This window comes from Monodelphis domestica, chromosome 1 (genome assembly GCF_027887165.1).
Source record: "Monodelphis domestica isolate mMonDom1 chromosome 1, mMonDom1.pri, whole genome shotgun sequence".
NCBI lineage: Eukaryota > Metazoa > Chordata > Mammalia > Didelphimorphia > Didelphidae > Monodelphis > Monodelphis domestica.
In genome coordinates this window covers 65672801-65691382 of record NC_077227.1, presented here as the reverse complement: position 1 = coordinate 65691382, position 18582 = coordinate 65672801, and the positions used below count along the sequence as shown (strand labels likewise).

The 18582-nt window shown below is 39.1% G+C and overlaps 1 long non-coding RNA gene across 1 annotated transcript; it reads right to left on the bottom strand.

Moving 5' to 3' along the window:
• Positions 1-1334: 1334 nt before the first annotated feature.
• LOC107650786 (uncharacterized) lies at positions 1335-15864 on the bottom strand. The gene is made up of 3 exons (XR_008912451.1): positions 15510-15864; positions 2517-2621; positions 1335-2384 (listed from the first exon to the last, which is right to left on the bottom strand). It is a non-coding gene; the product is annotated as an uncharacterized LOC107650786 (long non-coding RNA).
• Between the last annotated feature and the right edge of the window lie 2718 nt (positions 15865-18582).

Here is an 18582-nt window from a genome sequence, read left to right as displayed (position 1 = left end):
CTCAAGTTCTCTCAAGTGATTTGATAGTAATCTAAGGCTTATTCCTGTCCAGTACAATGACTCACTTAGAAGTGAACTCTTTCTCCCTCTCTTTGCCCTCTAGGCATCAAGTCATGACCCATAAATGCATAAATGCAAAAACAAATTGTAATTTAGTTTGCCAAGATGTTAGCAATTAGTTCATTCTCACTGGGGAAAATCATGCACACTCTTTTGCTCAAAAACAAAATACACGGTCTGTTGGAAACAATGCACTTTGAATATGAAATGTCTGAGTTAATGGAAATTTAAATTCTTACTATTTCTTTTCCATGTGATAGCTATTTTTTAATAATGTTTAAAAAATGTATACTACATCTGTAGCTTTTGTAGCTGGCCTTTGAGCTTTTTAGCAACAAAGGAAAATTATCAATTAAATCTTGCTTGACTTTGGAGAATTTGGAAATTGTTCAGTTAAAGCCAGATAGGATAAGTCTAATTCTTTGTTTGCTATTTGCCAGAATACCATTCACAGAGAATGGAGGAGAAAGCAGACTAGTGGAGGAAATGGCCACTGGTAGAATTGTGGTTCTTTGGCCTTCTCACCTCACTGCTACCTGAATAGATTTAAAAATTGGCTGTGGCTGCTACTGCAGTGGGGCCCTGGGTGATTTAAGGTTGGGAAACTAGTGTGACCTTCTAAAACTTTAATATTTCAAGTCATTTTCCATGATCAGGAGGTTCAATTATCTGAAGACACAAAGAACTAACTCTGGTCCTAGGTCTCACAAGTCTTACCTCTTTTTGACCTTGTGCTTCTTCCATAGCAATTTCTACCCAAATGGATACCATCAACTCAGGTGATTTCTATAAGTGAAGATGCAGACAGCCTTGTTAGTACAGGCTTGGAAAAGTTAACTCCTTAATCACCAGTCATTGTCATGCTTTATCAAGTCCCAGTGTAACCCAACTGTGGAAAGAAGATTAGATCAAGAGTCAGGTGATCTGGCTTTAAATTCCAGGTTTTCCCCTTGCTATTTGACTTTGGCAAATTACTTCCAAAGAAATACAGAGTCCATTCCTTTAAGGAATATACTGGGGATTTTTTATCTCTTTATTTATATTTATTTATATATATAATATATATATATATAATATATATATATTATATATATAAATAAATATAAATATTTATTGAATATGCCATTTTTATGCAACAAAATAAAGTAAAACAACTAATTTTTCAAAATGAACATCTAAACCTTACTTTAAAAATTCTTTTTTATAAAGGGTTCCTTTTAATCAAAGCTTTTTACTTACCCTAAAAATAGAGAATATTCTTTTTTCTTGTGGTCTATGGCTAAAATAAAAGCATCTGAGTGAGATACTTGGAAATTTCAATGTAAGCAACAAACTAATAAAAAATAAACAATTAAATATAGTCAAGCAAAATGAAAAATAAATACTGACTACATAAATTAAAAAATGAAAATGTCTTTCCAAATGAATCTTCCTTCTTTGGCCCCATTGACATGATGATGGTCAGTGGTGGAGTTTAAGAATCGATTATCTGAGGGTTTAAAATATAACTTTTGTGTTTCACTACTCTTACCAACCTGTGACTAAACAGATTAAAAACCAAAGTGTCCAAAAGACTCCTCCCCCATCCCCATCCCCATGTCTGCATCAAGTGATTCTAGTTTGTAAGGAGGATGAGGAACCTCCATGGAACAAGAAAAAGGGGACAAGAAAACCCACCTGATCTCAAGAGGAACTAAGTTCTCTGCAAAGTGACCATGGAACAAACTTGTGAGATTGTCCAAAATAAAACCAGGAATGGCCTCAGACTCTAGTTTGGCTAGTCGTACCAATTTCTTTCTATGCCACAGCCCTATTGAAGTGGCAGAAAATGAGATAAAATTGAAAGAAAGAAATCAGCACAACAGCAACAATGTTTATAGCAAGCAGAGGGTCCTTTAAGGTGAGAAAGCTGCCCTCATCCCAGACAGGCTCTGGATTCTAATCATTCCCATCATAGCAAGAATGCTGAATACATATAGGGGTAATTCTGAACAAATCCATATGCCTGCTTATTTATTGTTCCTTTACCTTGTGAGTCTACATTTTCTTGCCTATAAAATGAGAGCATTGGATTAGATAATTTCTGGGGTCCTTCGATTTCTAAATCTCCGATTTTATTTTCATGAATGTGACAATGACTAGCAGATTCCCTAAGGTCTGGAGTTACTGAACAAGAAGTAGCTTCTGATTTGACTTACCTTTGAAATCAAGTTCATTTTCCATTATACACCATGCTATACTCCTGCCTGAATTTATTCCATAAATTCAAATGACTATAGCATTCCTCTTTCAGTATCTCTAGGGTCATCTTAGAAGTCTCCAGTCTAAGAAAATTCACAAAATAGCATTTCCATTATCCTCCCTCTTGAATGATTTCTTTAATATTTTGAATTTCTCTCAAGACTGAAAGTCTTGCTTAACCCTTTCAGTAACATTCTTGTAATTCAAAGGTATACCTAAAGCAGCAGGGACTGCGAGTCAGGAATCTTGGGTTCAAGTGTTGCTATTATCTCATCGTTATACCTTCATCAATTTATACCATATCTCCAGGATTTAGTTTTCTGCAAAATAAAGAGATCAAATTGACCTATAAGATTTAGAACCTGAGCCTTTTGGTGTCATCAGGCCCAACTCCTTTAGTTTACTGATAAAGAAAATTAAATGCAGATAGGATGCCACTTTTCCAAGGGAGTAACTAAAGAACTAGGAGGTGAAGTGGATAAAGTACAAGGCTTGGAGTCAGGAAGATCTGAGTTCAAATGCAGTCTCAGACACATTAATGGAATAATGGAATGACTTTGGACAAATAATCTGTGGATGCCTCAATTTCCTTGAGAATGAATTAAGAATAATACAAGTACCCACTTCTCAGGGTCATTGTAAGATATTATATATATCGTATATATATATAGAGAGAGAGAGAGAGAGAAAGAGAGAGAGAGAGAGAGAGAGAGATGGAGAGAGAAAGACAGAGAGAGAAATGGAGAGACACGAGACACAGACACACACACACACACACACACACACACACAGAGAGAGAGAGAGAGAGAGAGAGAGAACATTTAGCATAGTGCCTGACACATAAGTACTTCTTTCATTCCTAAATAGCAGAAGCAAAATTTGAACTCAAAATCTGTTATTCTATATCTATTGCTTTATTCACTTTAACACATTATTTTCCCAAGATCTCTGAAGTCTTTCCAGTTATAATTTTTCACAACTACAGCAACAGTGCTATGTTACATTATTTCCTTTTAATAATACTTGCATTTTTTTCAGTGTAATTTCCTCTGTTAAGATCTTAGGAAATGCTTGAGGTATTACAGAGAGAATTAGGTGGCATATCAGTATGTTCAAAAAGCTAGTACTAAACAGAGGTGGGATTTGAATCAAGGTCTTCCTAATTCCCAATCCAGCACTCTATCCTCCTTCACTTCCCCTGTCTCTAATCTCTCTGGCTCTCTTATCTCTGCCTGCCTGTCTCTCTCTTCCTCTGTCACTCTCCGTTTGTTGGGCACTGAGGAATAAGGGAGGGAGTATCAACACCAGATTCCCTAAAGAAGAGAGAATCAGCTCAGTTCCAAAACAAAACAGGTGAAGGCTGCCATATTGATCAGCTGGGGGGGGGGGGGGTGAACCTATGAATATCTACTGTACTTCCATCCTAGGTGACAGGAAAATAATTAAAAACAAAAAAACTAGTAATCCCTCCTATAAAGCATTGCTAATATCATCTTGGAATATCATTCATTCGTACATCATCTGTTCCAAACCTCTCATTTTACTGGAGAGACCACTAACAGATAGCATCATGATAAACTAGAATGAATATTGGGCAGATGCAGAAGATCTGAGTCCTAACCTAAGCTCTTTCATTTATGATGTGATCTTGAGAATGAAATATAATCTCTTGCAACTCAATGCACATTTTTTTTAAATGGAGGTAATGCTATCTTTCTTATCTGTCCCAATATTTTTCTGAAAATCAAATTAAATAATATAAGAGAAAATTCTGTATAAGAGAAAAAGAAAAAAAGATAAAATTTTATTAAAAAACCATTTAACTGTTAGTAGTGTTTGAAAAAAGCAATGCCCTCTCCATGTAGGCATGGAGTAAACTGGAAAACCTGTAAAACTGGTTCATCTTGCAGATGAGTTTCATTTCTCCCAATTGGCTGAGGAACATTGAGTAAGGGTTTCTTTGTACTACATAAACCTTGCTAGGTCACCTGATTTGACTATCCTGTTAATGAGACCAGGTCATGAGTTAATTCTCCATCTGGTGCAGTTAGTTTCACTTGGTCTCCTGGCTGTGGTCTGTACACCTAAACCTGTATTAGTCATTTCATTAAACCACATTTTTAATACTGGGTGAGTGAGTTTATTCCCCATCAGTTTCACTCTGTTCTCCGACCACAGACTGCACACCTAAACCTGATCAGTCCTTTTATTAAACTGCACTGTGGATACCGGCTGCGTAAGTATCTAGTTGATAGCTCAGAGCAACACATTCCCACAAGCAGAAAAAAGATTTCCGAAGAAACGTCCTAGTGATAGAGTATCAGGAATGGCATCTGAAATACATAGTAATCACAACTGTCATTTATATAGCTGACTAAGTTGTTAAAGCCAATTTCTCACAGCAATTCCGTGAAATTATTCTAATTATATTATCTCTATTTTATAGATGAGGAAACTGAGGCTCTGAGAAAGTGAGTTGCTCATATTTACAGAGATAATCAAATGCAGGTCTCCTGACTCCAAATCTAATCCATCATCCAATCTGCAAACCTACCACTTAAAAGTTAATTGGGGGGGGGGAGATAATGTGTTATTCTTCCATTGAATTATTAGCAACTCCCAAATTTAGTGGGCTCCCTTCCTACCACAAACATCCATATTTCAGTCAGATCCACCTAAAAATATGAAGATCTTGAACAAGGGAAGTCTAAGACTAATCAAAACAAGGTCTACTTTACACAGAAGGCAATAATTAATGGGACCAATTGTTCCAAATCTTGGTAATCCATACTTTAGTGAATCTGTGAACCCCGTGTATACCTGGAGCCTGATGAATGGAGCTCCATCACCAGAGTATATACAATATGCTCTGCCTGCTGCCAGCCCATATGTAAGAGTAGAGAATCTTCTCTGGGAAACTCTAATGGCATGTAAGGAAAAGGCTATTATTGACCAAAATTGGGGTGCCTCCAAAAGGCACTGACGAGTCAAGTGAAGGTCTCTTCCTCTTCCTAATGATTGGGTTTAACTGAGAAGCAATGACTGCAATACGTTATCAGTAGCTCTACTATGGTAGGCTTCATGTAGCTAATGGCCCCATAACCCTACTGTCACTTCAGTCTTTGCTGTGTCTATTATTCCTATGTTTAAGTGATGGAGAAAAAGAGATGATTATACCTTGTAAATGTCAGAAATCTGGAAGCTGGAATCAATTTCAAGATTTGCCATAGTTCAAGCATGGATAAGTAAGGTGATAATTGAGGGCAGCAAAGATGCAGATTCATCCAAACACCCAACCATTAGCTATGCTCATTTGGAAGGGAATTTGGTAAGACTAATAATCTGTAAAACTATTTTCCATTTATACCTACCTAAGGACAAAGGCGTTAAAGGGAGAATATGTGTCCAAGTATTATGGGGGAATATTTTATAATTTTTGTTCTTGCTATATCTTCCTATGTCCCTCAATATGGCTTATGACTTTAATTATTTAAATAAAGCTGGGGTGATGATCACTGATGGTTGACATTGATGAGAACATACCAGAACAGGAACTTGAGCTGATAATATTAGAGAAAGGCACTACAACTTTTCTGAAGGTTATGTAACCTTCTATAATGCTGAGGGGGAGATGTCACCTGACTTGAGAATCCATATTATCTATGAGAGGTTGCAATGAGGATCCTGAAAGCCTATAAAAACTATATATGTACAGGCAGTCTTCCTAGGTAGGATGTAAGCTCCTTGAAAGCAGGAACTTTTTCATTTTCCCCCTTATATCCTCCATGTCCAGTACTGTCCCTGGTACTTTAAAAATTCTTAATGATTAATCGATGAGAGCATTTTCCCTCTTTTGTTCTTCTCATTATAAAAATTCATTTACATTATTAAACTCTATGAAGTTGTGATTACCAGTGTCAATGTCCTTTCCTCCATTAATTTCCCATTTTGTGTCATGTATTGATTTAATAGATCATGTTTAAATAGGATAAGTTGGGATGGTTTTAATTACATGCCATATATATTTTCTCTTTTTTATTCTTTTTTCTAGCTTTGTAATAATTTTAGTGTTGCTCTAACATCCTGTTGATCAGACTGTACACAGGCAGCTGATTCAGAAAGAACATCCTCATCAATAGTGAGGTGTTTCCGGTTTCTCAAATTATAATTAATTTCATTTTTTTAGTGATATTACTAAGAGCTTGTCATTTTCACAGTCTTCTCATTCCTTATTGAAAGTTGTCATAATAGAGATGTGATTTTCCTGTGGAATCTTCACATCTTTGGCTTCTCATTCTTTTTTCCTCAGCCATGTTTTCTAATATAATTTTCACTATCTCCACCTCCATATCCACCTTTACACTGAAGTTACCAAATATTAAAGTATAGGCTGATTTAATTTAGACAGTTTTCTTTGAGTTTTATAGAATTTTTTTTGCCTCTTATTCCCTTGCTGCCAATACTCATACATGAGCAGCATTTATTATTCTAGAATATTTGAAAGTATTTATCATGAACACTTCAATACAAATGAACAAATGTCATATGAGATATTTTTCTAGTTTCCTTAGGGTGAATTATACAATCAATGCTCTCAGCTTCTTTATGAACGATCTTTCAATTTAGTTTCAACTTCTTTTTTCTTTTGGGTTTGTTTGTAGGAAGGCTAATAAAATGAATTTGATTTCATGACTCCATAAGTATATTTAATTATCAGTCATTGAATAAGGTTTTCATATTAGAGGACCAACACCCCAATCAATGTTTACCAATTGCCTAAAAATGGCGTAATATTTTATGACCTTTGCCTACTTTTCCATCAATCTGCCACCAGCATTGCAGATATTGGAGGGCACCACCAAACTGAGAATAATTTTATATTTTTCTTTGCTTTTTGATACAATGTAAATGGATTCAGTATAAGTGTGAATACATCTAAAAATGACAAGGCTATAAATGGCTACCAAGGCTAGCTGGTCTATATTTAACCTTTAAGGGTGATATTATCCAGGATAGTATTGTCCTTTTATAAATCAGTCCCTTACAACTCTGATTGGCAAAACTGGACTGCATGAAACATGAGACAGGGTAGAATAGACAGGTCATCACTAATCATTCTTGGTGGAAGTTAGACATATTGCATAGATATATACTTTATGAAATCCCAAGTAAAAAATATTCAAGGTAGGAAAAGAAGCTGTTGCTTCTTCTTGGCCAAGACATTTCTTTTCATTGAAAGGCTATTTTCTTCTCAGCTAAATGAACTCAACTCTAAAGAAATATTCCTAGAATTGTAGAACTCCAACATAAATTGAATTAGTAAAATTAAAACTCTTAAACACTATTGCTTGTATATAGGAAGGGAATCATCATCCATTCTTTGTTTTCAAAAAGGACCAATGACATCCTCAGAGGTAATATCTTGACTTTTGAGTGAATTGGATTTCAGTGAGATAGTTATACAAAGTTGTCCTCCTCATTCTTTCTTCCAGTCATCTAAATCTAGAAGCAGGACAAAAATTAAGATAACTAGAGATGACCAAGGATGCAATGGATAACCTTAGCATCTTCTATGTCTGACCAAGCTCTAAGCATTCCAAATTACATGCTTCAGCTGCCTTCATCAGCATTGGAACAAATTATCTGCCCATACCACCAGGGGAAGTCTTTACATGCTTGGGGCAGACATTCCCTTAACTCACCAACAAGTCTTGGATATGTCTGTTCCCCTCAGCCTGCTTTAGTCCAACTGCCTAGATGGTTTTCCTGGGATTGTGGCCACTATGCATGCTACAGCTTCTTGGAGCCATAGGTAAGAGTTGGTGAAAGATGGACACCAAAGGTGGATGTACAGCTCTGATAAGGACTCCATTACCATCACACCAGAGGGGCCAGATTTCCCTGAATACCCAATTTACATAATATCTACAATATGGTGGGCAATGTACAAAGTACTTTTTAAAAAAATATTATATCATTTGATCCTGACAGCAATCCTATTGGGTTGGTGCTATAATTGTCTACATTTTACAATTTAGTGAGCTAAGGCAAATAAAAGATAAATTAATTGTCCAGGATCACACAAAAAGTGTCAATTAATCCTGACTCCAGATCCAGCATGCTATCCACTATTCTGATAGCTTCCTAAGACCTGTCTCAGAAGAAAAGTTAGGATAGGTCATAAACAATATTAATTGTCTTCAAGAAAAGTATCCTAGAAAATTACAAAACATAGGTAGCATCAGAACCATAGACAATAGAATTAAAGGGAGCTATGCATGTTAAGAAATTGAAATTATTCTTGGGCTCTCCATGGGATTGAATTATTTTGCATTTTTTGAGTTCAATTTTTTTTTCTATTCCCTAAGGGTCATAAATAGAGAAGGTATTAGAGTTAATCACTCTATCCGAATTATCACTATGTATTTCTTAAATACTTATCATATGCTTTACTGATGTTTTAAATAAGTTCCACTGAATTGATGATTGGGTAAAAAATAGTTCATTACTGGGGGGTAGGAACCTAGCTTCAATTTACATGTTTAGTGGAAAAGTAATTCAAAAGTGAAGGAGATTTAAGTGGAAAAGTCGTTGCACAGAGACAGTCCCACTCTCTCAGCGTTGGAAGCCTGGGTCCAGTAGCATGAAAAGTCGTTACACCTGGAGACTTCCTCAGCTGCATTGGATGGCCATGTTGTCCTTTGTGCTCCAACACACCCTAAGCACTCCACAGTGCTTTGCTGCTTCGCCCTCTCGGCCGTTGAACCTTCTTATTGGTTTCTTCCATCTGTTCAGCCAAAGCATTCTTCACATGCTGGGTGAGCAAAGCCCTGGTTTACCAGGGGTCGATGACCCGATGGCTACCCTCACAAGGTTTGGCCAGCCTATCAAAGCCATTGCCCGGGGTGTGGCCTCTGCCGCATGCTAGCAGCTACTGGGAGCCACAAGTGAGAGCTGGGTGTCAGGTGGGGATCAGAGGCTGGAGAGCTGCCCTAGGAGGGCACGACAAGCCCCCCATACCAGAGATACTACCCCTCCCTGAGCACCCCCTACACCCCACCTTTAAGTCACTTTTTTTAAAGTGGCTTTTCCACTTAAATCTCCTTCACGCACAAGTATCTTTGTGCACACTCATCTATCCTAACCCCGTTCACCCTCTTCAAGACCTACCATGATGGGGGAGTGGCGACGCAACAGGTGGAGGTGACCACTGACAGTTGTAGTTACCATCCTGCAAGTAGGCGGCCCATGGACCAGTGGTCGCTCAGCCCTGTGGGCAGCAGGGACATTTGGCAGCATCCTGGGCGACTGAGCAGCCCTCTCTAGGACAGCACTGCTCACCCTAATCAAGGGAGGGGACTAGAAAAGGTGTCCCAAACATTGCCTGCCCTACAAACACCCAGTCAGCACACCGCGGCTGGCGGGTCATCCCTTTAAGCAGTCGAAATCAAAGAAAAAATACAAAGAAACTCCTATTAGGAGCATGGAACATCAGGACATTACTTGATAGAGAGAATACCCCAAGACCTGAGAGAAGAACAGCTCTAAGTGGTAAAGAATTGGCACGATATAACATCGACATTGCAGCCTTAAGCAAAACACGCTTACCAGAAGAGGGATCACTCAGCGAACCCACCACTGGATACACCTTCTTCTGGAAAGGTAGAGCCTCAAATGAAGACAGAATCCACGGTGTTGGCCTGGCCATCAAGACCAGTTTGCTCAAACAGCTGTCAGACTTGCCTGTGGGCATCAGCAAGAGACTCATGAAGATCCATTTACCTCTCAGAAAAGACCAGTATGCCACAATCATTAGCGCATATGCCCCAACACTGACCAGCACAGAGGAGACCATTGAGCAGTTCTACTCTGACCTGAGTGCCGTCCTATACGCAGTGCCCACAAATGACAAGCTGATACTACTGGGAGACTTCAACGCCCGCATTGGCCAGGACCATGAAAGATGGAAAGGAGTGCTCAGCAAACACGGCGTGGGCAAAATGAACAACAATGGCCTACTGCTACTCAGCAAATGCTCAGAGTTTGAACTCACCATCACGAACACTGTGTTCAGAATGGCGAACAAATATAAAACAACGTGGATGCACCCACAATCAAAACAGTGGCATCTCATTGACTACATCATTGTACGCTGGCAAGACATCCAGGATGTAAAGATCACCAGAGCCATGAGAGGAGCTGAATGCTGGACAGACCACCGATTGGTTAGAGAGACTCTTCAAATGCACATTGTGCCTTGCCATCCAAAGCGCACCCAGACAGTTCACGCACTTTACAACGTGAGTCGTCTTAGAGATCCATCTTATTTGCAAACATTCCAGTCCTGCCTGGACAACAAGCTGTCTGCCAAGGGACCACTCACTGGAAGCTCAACCGAGAAATAGAACCCAGTTCAGAGATGCAGTGAAGGAAACATCAAAGTCAGTCATAGGCCCAAAACAACACAACCATCAGGACTGGTTCGACAAGAACAACACTGCTATTGAAGACCTATTGAGCAAGAAGAACAAAGCCTTTATGGAGTGGCAAAAATACCTAAACTCTGCTCCTAAAAAGGACAGATTCAAGTCTCTCCAAGACACAGCGCAGTGTGAGATGAGGAAGATGCAAGACCAATGGTGGGAAAAAATAGGCAGAAGAAACCCAGCTCTTTGCTGATACGAAAATCTACAAACAATTTTTCAGTGCCCTCAAGACTGTCTATGGGCAATTAAAACCCACGACCACTCCCTTGCTATCCTCTGACGGTGACACTCTCAGAAAAGATAAAAAGGGCATCAGCAACAGGTGGAAAGAACTCTTCTGTCAGCTTCTCAACCAACCCTCTTCAGTCGACCAAAGTGCCCTTGACCAGATCCCCCAAAACCTCACCATTGAACAACTTGACGTCCCTCCTTCACTAGAGGAAGTCCAAAAAGCCATTCAACAAATGTGTGCAGGCAAGGCACCCGGTAAAGACAGGATCCCAACCGAGTGTACAAGGCCTTAAATGGAAAGGCGCTCCAGGCATTCCACCTAGTGCTGACCAGCATATGGGAACAGGAAGACATGCCCCCAGAACTCAGAGATGCCTCCATCCTAGCCCTATACAAGAACAAAGGCTCACGAGCAGCCTGTGATAACTACAGAGGTATCTCACTACTCTCCACTGCTGGAAAGATCCTCACCTGTGTTATACTCAACATACTCCTGTCATCTGTTTCAGAGAAGAACTTGCCTGAATCACAATGTGGCTTCCGACCAGATCGCAGCACCATCGACATGGTCTTCACAGTGAGGCAAATGCAGGAAAAATGCCTTGAGCAGAACCTGAGTCTCTACATTGTCTTCATAGACCTGACAAAGGCATTCGACACAGTGAACAGGGATGCATTGTGGGTGATTCTTAGCAAGCTCAGTTGCCCAGCAAAATTCATCAAACTGATTCAACTCTTTCATGTCGACATGACAGGGGAAGTCCTATCTGGTGGAGAGACTTCCGACCGCTTCAACATCTCCAATGGCGTGAAACAAGGCTGTGTCCTCGCTCTGGTACTATTCAACCTATTTTTCACCCAAGTATTATGACATGCTGTGATGGATCTAGACCTGGGCATCTACATCAAATACCGACTGGATGGCTCACTATTTGACCTTCGCCACCTGACTGCAAAAACAAAGAACAGAGAGACTCATCCTGGAAGCTCTCTTTGCAGATGACTGTGCTCTCATGGCCCACCAAGAAAATCATCTTCAAACCATTGTGGACAGGTTCTCTACCCCAACAAAACTGTTTGGCCTGACTATCAGCCTCAGCAAAACAGAGGTGCTGTTCCAACATGCACCAGGGAGGCCAACGAACCAGCACCAGCCGTGCATTACAATCGATGGCACGCAGCTTTCTAACGTCAACACTTTCAAGTACCTGGGCAGCACCATCGCCAACGATGGGTCCCCAGACCACGAGATTAATGCCAGGATCCAAAAGGCCAGCCAGGCACTTGGGCGGCTGCTCTGCAAAGTCCTCCAACACAGCGGTGTAAGCACTGCGACGAAGCTCAAAGTGTACAATGCAGTGGTCCTCAGCTCACTCCTGTACGGTTGTGAGACATGGACACTGTACCGGAAGCACATGAAACAGCCGGAGTAATTCCACCAATGCTCCCTCCGGCCAATCATGAGGATCCAATGGCAGGACCGAATCACCAATCAGGAAGTCCTTGACAGAGCCAAACTCCACCAGCATCGAAGTCATGGTCCTCAAAACCCAGCTACGATGGCCTGGACACGTCATCAGCATGGATCCACAGCGATTACTAAGACAGGTATTCTATGGTGAACTGTCAGCTGGACTCAGGAAACAAGGTCGACCAAAGAGAAGATTCAAGGATCAGCTAAAGTCCAACTTGAAGTGGGCTGGCATGACACCAAAGCAACTAGAACTCGCTGCCTCTGACAGAAGCAGCTGGCGAACCCACATTAACCATGCCGCCACCACCTTTGAAGATGAGCGACGTCGACGTCTTGCCGCAGACACCAGGCCACAACCACACCTCCCGTAACAACTGGCGTCCCATGCCCCATGTGCCACAAACTGTGCGCCTCAGCCTTTGGACTCCAAAGCCACATGAGGGTACATCGTAGATGAAACTGCACAAAGACAATAGTCATTCTCGGTCACCGAGAGACTACCACTATACTATAATTCGAAAGTATAGAATTCCCTAAAATAGCAATAATGTTAAAGAAAAATCTGTATGAGCTATAGACAGGAGGAAAATTGTCCTCCATATAATAAGAGTTTTTCTTCTAACTTTGCCCTATGGTTCTAAAACAAAGTTGTGTTTTATAAAGAGAGTCCAGATGAATTTCCCTCCCACTGCCATCATTAAAATCCTGAGACAAATGACTTACAAAAAGATAAGAGGAAGGTGAATAGCAATTCAAAGGACAGCTGGAAGGTGTCAAACACATGTGGTTTACTGCTAACACCCTGGGACTTTGCTTTGGGAATGCAGTTTGGAAATGGCAGCTGTTTCTATCTCAATATGGAAATATCAAACATAAACAGGAGACTATTGTTTCTGCATGTATAAAAGGTATTTCTAATATTGATACCAAAGTTATTTTTTTCATTGAGAAAAATAGGTTTCATTATTTTAGTGTGTCAAACTTTTAGTCCTAGAAAAGGTGATAAATTGTTATGACAAGAAAATGGGATCCTTCAGGACTCATTTCCGTTTTACTTCATCATCTGACTTATAACCATGAACTTCTATCTCAGTTTTGCCACCCTCAGAACAGGTATATTGATCATTCCAATTATCCATATTGTAAAAAGTAAAAATGATTTGAAATACTTAGAATCATGTAAAAGGGCAATAGAGAGGAGTATAGTGAAATCCTTAGGATCATAGAGGTATACCATAGAGATATCTGTAATGGTGAAAAAGAGATTGCAATAAATTTCCAACCAATAGTGTACAAGAGAAACCCCATAAAAGATGTCCCCAGATAGATGTGCAATGAACAGTAAGATTCTTCTTCCCAAAATGCACCATAAGAGTCCCTTGAAAGTATAATGCCTTTATTGCTACAGAAATGAGGGAATGAAGCAGCTGCTAGCCCAGTGTGCGCCAGTTGGTAATGGGTTTTGAACATATCCTTCTAGGACTTTGTTTTTGGAGATTTCTTGGAGAAAAGAGCCCCAAAGTCAGTTTGAGATCAAAGATCAAGAATTCTTATCACTGTCTTTTCACTTGTGAACAGGAAAGGGGCTCACAAAGTTACATGTTTCTCTAGCCTCCATTTCCCCTTTCTTACCTTCCAAGACGGATTGAAACATGCTGCTTCTGCAGCTGCTATTGCTTTGGTAGGTTAACATAAATTGGACCACAAAAATAGTTAGAAGATGAGATATCGATTGATCAGACAGTAATCTCCCCAAATCATCTTCCTTCTCCCCTCTTCCACAACAGAGAAGGGACAATTCCGACTACAAGCCTAACTCCTCTGAATTTTGCCTCTCCCTCATTCCCATGGGGAAAGTTTATTACAGAAGCAAACTACAGGGCTAGGTCTATCTTTATACAATAAACTCTTCTCCCCATTTGTTCTCTGTCCTTTAATTGGTCTTGTTTGGTTCCAATTTTTAGAATCTTTGTATGATTCAGAGGAGTGGAGTTGAAGGTTTTGGAGGAGCCTTAAAACTATTGGTAGAGACAGGGAAAACCATCTTGCTCCATGGTCAGGTGCAGAAGAGGGGCTCTGTAAGACAAGAATGCTACAGCAAACACTAAGATGATATACCTCAGCCAATTCAAGTTTTATGAACAGAAGAGAATTTTTAGGCATTGAGATTAATAACATGAATGTATAATTGACCCTCCAGATATAATAAAGATAAGTCCTTAAGTCACAGGGAAACCAAAGACCAGGAAAATGGGAATATTCAATTATATATCTTACATCACACGTATAGATCACATGCGCACTTTATTGCACTCCAACTACCTTTAACTGAGAGGAAGACTTTACAAGAAAAAAACTCATCTCTATAGGGCTACCATGAGGTATGGGGACTTTGACTTGCCTCAAATACTGAAGTTTCATTCAAGAGATCTTTAAACTATTAGACGTAGTGACTTACATTAAAACTCACACATGGAAGACTGCATCCCCATTTATTTTGTACACTATATTTATACATTATATCATAATATTTATATATATAATTTATATATTATGCTTTAAAGAGAGAAAATTATAGTGCAATCTATTTCTTACCACCGCTTAATTTGCTTCTCAATCATAGAAGATCTTGAGAATCATAACTCTCCTGCCCCATACACGCAATTCCTATTTCCTAGGTAATTGGCATCATTTTTATGATGACAACAAGAGTGGAAAACCAATCAAACATTGCTAAGTGGGACCCTATTCATCTCTATAAAATTCCTGATATGTCCTGATCCCAGAGCTACCTTTATGCATGGAGTAATGACCAACACAGCAATTCACATTTTTGTTTGGGTATTTGGGAGGTTGGACATGGTCACTCTAAGCATCCGTTTTGCTTACCTATACATATTTCTTACAAAGATTTTGTTTTGTGTTGTTTTTCCTAGTTGGGTGAGGTAGATAGGAGACAAAAAAAATGATTACTAATTAGGAAAAAAGAATGAAAGATTATAAGAAAAAAGACAAACCTGGTAGTCTTATGGAGATCTTCATTTGAGTGTGCACATGCAAAAAGTCTTGGGAGCATCTTCTCAAAAAACCCAAATAGTGCCTGAAGGATGTTGTGCTCCATCTCCCTGGTAATCTATATAGTTGGATCATTCCCCTTTTCTTCCATCCCATTTAGAAGGTATAAGGACCAGTCCTAGTTAGAAGTTGGAGAGGAAGAGACAGTAAAGTGACCTGGTTTTAGGAATTCAGAGCATCATAATTTTTGAGGTAGAAGTGACATCATAGGTCATTTAGACCAATCAATTTATAGAGAAGAGTAAACGGAGGTCAAGTGACTTGTCCAAAGTCAAGGATGGAAAGTGACAGCCTATTTGCCAAACAAATCATTTCAGTCCTTTTACTCCAAATTCAGTGTTCATTTTACCACACCACACTACCAACCGCTGTCCCATTTTGCAGGGTAAATGTGCTAATGCCCTTTTTTTGTTATACCTTCCTCTTTCCTGATAACCTGGGTGTTTCAAGTTTAACCACATGCTCTTCCTTTCAACACACCAAACAAAAGGGTCCATTGCTTTTTGGTATTGACTGACTTGCCTAATGCTTCTGCAAAGCCTCATTAGTCCCAGTAATGAACCCCAACAAAACAGTAGAAGAGAGCAGCTTGGCAAGCACAAGCCCAATGGAGACACCCAACAGAGCTGACATAATATAGAGCAGACATGTGACACCCAGCAGAGCTGATGTGCCAAGCAGAGAGCAATGATAGAAATACCCAGCAGAGAGCGGCACAACAGCATTGCCAGAGGACATTGGCAGCTCTGCCATGCTGGCTTATGAGTTGCCCCAGCCACATGTCCCTGTGTAATACCTTCCACACATCTGCCCTGGTCACACAGATTTCCAATATGTGTCCCCTATGCATGATCCTTGACCACATGTGCTGCCTATATAGATTTCGTCTGCTACTGGTGGTATAGTAATTTATATTAATAAAGATGTCATATAAAAGAAAAAGGGGAAAGCTTTCCTCATCACTTGATTTCCTATGTTATTTGGTTATATCTTGTTTTAAACCACTGGGTCCTCCAGTTAATTGATAAATTGATAAGAACACTATAGACACTGCAGTTGAAATCTTTGAGTGGTTTTGAATGTTTCCTGACCCCAAAAGTACCTTGAACTTTTTTTTTTTGCCAAACCACATGTGAGGGCAAATCCAGATACTATGGATTTATGACTAAAAAAAAAGTATATTAATCAGAGTGAGTAATTACCAATGGATAGTCTTTGTCCTCCATTGGCCTCCAGGTGATGTCACTAAAATTTAAGGAATATCCCCTGTGGGTTATTATACAAGACAGCATGGACAACCATTTAAGAGGATATAATTTGTTTCCATTTGTATTGTTGGAAGCTATGTGATGCAGTGGATAGAGCACTGGGCTTGGAATCAGGAAGACTCATCTTCATGAGTTCAAATTTGGTTTCAGACACTTATTAGCTGTGTGACTGGACAATTCACTTAACCTGCTTTACTACTCTCAATTCTTCATCTGTAAAATGAGCTGGAGGAAATGGAAAACCACTACAGAGTCCTTGTCAAGAAAACCCCAAATGGAGGTCACAAAGAGTCAGATACTACCAAAAATGAGTGAAAAGACAAAAAATTGTTGGAAGGAGTTCCAACTCCAATTGGCATTTGAATCTAATCCCATTATCTAGAGATAATCTCATCCCTGTCTCACATTCCTCACCCCTCATAATCTATCCCTATTTCACAATTATACCAAAAGACAACATAGTAGAGACAGAAATACTTCCCTTAAATTGGCCCATCCATTGGTATCATTAAAGCTCTCAGGCCTCTCAGTTAGTCTCATTTCTTTTTTTTTTCTTTTTCAATTTAGTGAACGTTTGTTTTGTTTTTAATTGAAATTTTTTATTTTATTAATTTACTTATAATATTTTTCCATGTTTATATGATTCATGTTCTTTCCCTCTTCTCCCCCACTGACCCTGTAGCCAATGCCCAATTCCACTGGGTTTTACTTGTGTCATTAGCTAGTCTGATTTCTACACATCTACCAGCTTCACCTAAAATATTACATATCACATAAAGTAACTGTGGCATAAGTTTTCTGCTACAACTGAGCCAAGATATTAGGTTATTTTTATTTTTTATTTAATTTTAATTTTTATTTATATTTATTATTTTTATTTATATTTATTTTTATAAACATTTTATAAATATTTACGCAAATATTTATATTTATTATTATTAGAGGGAATTCCTTTCCCTGAGCTATCTGAACATTGTTTTAAAAAAAGAAATCCTTATGGCAACTCATGCAAATCTAAGGCTTTTAGGCCTTTTTAAAGGCTTATTCATCTGTATTGATTAAACCTCACATAATTAGACACAGTTCAAGGCCACCAAGTCCACTATATACATTTCTGCAGAAAGACTCACCATTTTTCATTCTCTGTCCATTGCAGTAGATTTCTATTTTTAATTAAAAACTATCAGAGGCCAGCAGAGATGAAGAAAATCCACAGCTCTGTATGGAATCTTGGGAAGTGATTTCTAGTTAGGGAACACGACCAATATTTAGGCTTTCAACACACATTGTGAGTAAGATAGTATGGCATGGAGAATAGAGAATGATCCTCAGCACTAGGAAGACCTGGGTTCAAATTTTGTATCTATCTTATATACACTGGCCACATGTCTTTGGTCAAGTCATTTCCTCACTCAATAATCAAGATAGCTTTGAAAGTATAAGTTGCAGAAAAGGAGACAAATATAAGTTATCCCCCTCACCCCAGGAGTAACTATTAACAAGGAGATCACAGGTTCCATCTCTATCCTATTCCACTCCATAAGCATTTTTAACAATATTATTTTAATAGGGGCTTTTATAAATTTAAATATTTCCAAATTATTTCCAAGAGTGGGGAAAAAAAAGACAGAAAACCTGGCTTGTCAGGGAAGTATATTCAACTGAGTGCCAAACTTCATAACCCTTGACATAGTCCTCTCTCTCCATCCACCTCCTTAAAATGAGAAGATTGTACAGAATAGTGTAG